Consider the following 1,861-nt stretch of genomic DNA (forward strand, 5'->3'; position numbering starts at 1 on the left):
CTGGGAGTATGGCTCGACCTGCCAATGCCCATGTTCAGCTGGGAAGCAATTACAGAAGCCAGACCTCCCACCTTCAGCACCACATAATGATCCTGGGTCCATACTAACAGAGACATAAAGACTAGGAAAGCTTCCAAGGGAGCGGATGGGATACAGAGTTCTGGTGTGGGGATTGTGTGGAATTGTACCCCTCTCATCCTAAGGTCTTGGCATTTTTTTTTATAAATATAAATTTTTAAAGAAGAATCAAAAAGAGAGAAAAAGAGAGAGAGAGAAAAGACAAATATTCCTCACTCCCAGCACACTGGATCCCCACAATAATAAACAGTGCTAAATACCTGCTTGAAACACCCATCATACAAGTAGGTTACAGTCATCTGTCAAGTCATCCTTCTTAGAGACCCAAGTGACCCTCCTTCTTCATTCTGTCACAACTGTAAAATCCTTGGTCCTAATAACTGTAAAATTCCTACATTTCACATTTCTTCATTATTGTTCCTCCCCATCTTAAACAGACCTAACTATTATTCAATTATCATTTAGAAAACTTAAACCCAGGAGGCCATGTTGTGGGGCACGTAGATGAAGGCTTTCATTATCAAGCACAAGAACCCAGGTTTAAGCCCCCTATCCCCACCTACAAGGGGGAAGCTTCACAAGTGGTGAAGCAAGTGTTGGAGGTGTTTCTTGTTCATTTTCCCTCTCTATTTTCCCCTCTCCTCTCAATTTCTCTCTGCATTATCAACATTAAAAACGATTATTAGGGAGTTAGACAGTACCACAGCGGGTTAAGCACACGTGGGGCAAGGCGCAAGGATCGGCATAAGGATCACAGTTCGAGCCCCCAACTCCCCACCTGCAAGGCAGTCGCTTCACAAGCAGTGAAGCAGGTCTGCAGGTGTCTATCTTTCTCTCCCCCTCTCTGTTTTCCCCTCCTCTCTCCACTTCTCTCTGTCCTATCCAACAATGACATCAATAACAACAATAATAATTACAACAGTAAAACAATAACGGCAACAAAAGGGAATAAATAAAATAAAATAAAACAATTTTTAAAATAGTTTTTTTTAAAAAAATAAAAAGTTAGACTCATAATTTTAGGCAAATCTATATGCATAGAGATGTTGCTAGACACAGATGATATAGAAAGACTTTATAAAGATGAAGAGGTCGTTCAGCAGCTGAGCACATGACGTGCAAATTCCAAACGGAATTCCTGGCCCTGCATAGGCCAGAGCTGAGTGGTGCTCTGGCTTTTCTGTCTCTGTGTCTGATAGGAATTTGGTGGTTATATACCTTATATTTTTATTTATTTTCCCCCATTACCACAAATTATGCAGTAGCGTTTTCCACAGTTGGGGAAATCGCGGGGGTCAGCACATCTGGAGTGCAATGGATAAGCCTCACCTGGGCAAAGCACGTCCTGATCTTGGAATCTCCCCTGCCGGATAAGCATAATTGTACACCTTTTAAATGTGCAAGGTTTTAGTCCAAACTAGTCCCCACCTGCAGAGGGAAGCTTCATGAGGGGTGAAATAGTTCTACATATGCCTTTCTTTCTTTAATATATCCTTTCCCTCTTAATTTCTTTCTGTCTCTATCTAAAAAGAAAGAAAAGGGAAGGGGAAAAATGGCTTTCAGAAGCAGCGTGGGGCACCAAATCCTAGCAAAAACCCTAGTGACAATAAAATAGAAAGCTTGATCAGGGCAGAAAGTAGTTCCCAAATATGGGAAAGGTATATAAATATAGAAGTATAAAAAATAACTCATACTGATCCTCTCTACAAATGAGGAAACTGGTGCAAAGGTTCAATGGCCATTCCACAAAGGTAATGTGCAACAAAGCTCTTACTTGACTTCA

General features: G+C 41.2%; 1 pseudogene; it reads right to left on the minus strand.

Moving 5' to 3' along the window:
* Positions 1 to 1,274: 1,274 nt before the first annotated feature.
* Positions 1,275 to 1,456, minus strand: LOC132538763 (U1 spliceosomal RNA; annotated as a pseudogene).
* Between the last annotated feature and the right edge of the window lie 405 nt (positions 1,457 to 1,861).

The sequence above is a fragment of the Erinaceus europaeus genome, chromosome 5 (assembly GCF_950295315.1).
Source record: "Erinaceus europaeus chromosome 5, mEriEur2.1, whole genome shotgun sequence".
In the NCBI taxonomy this organism is placed as follows: Eukaryota; Metazoa; Chordata; class Mammalia; order Eulipotyphla; family Erinaceidae; genus Erinaceus; species Erinaceus europaeus.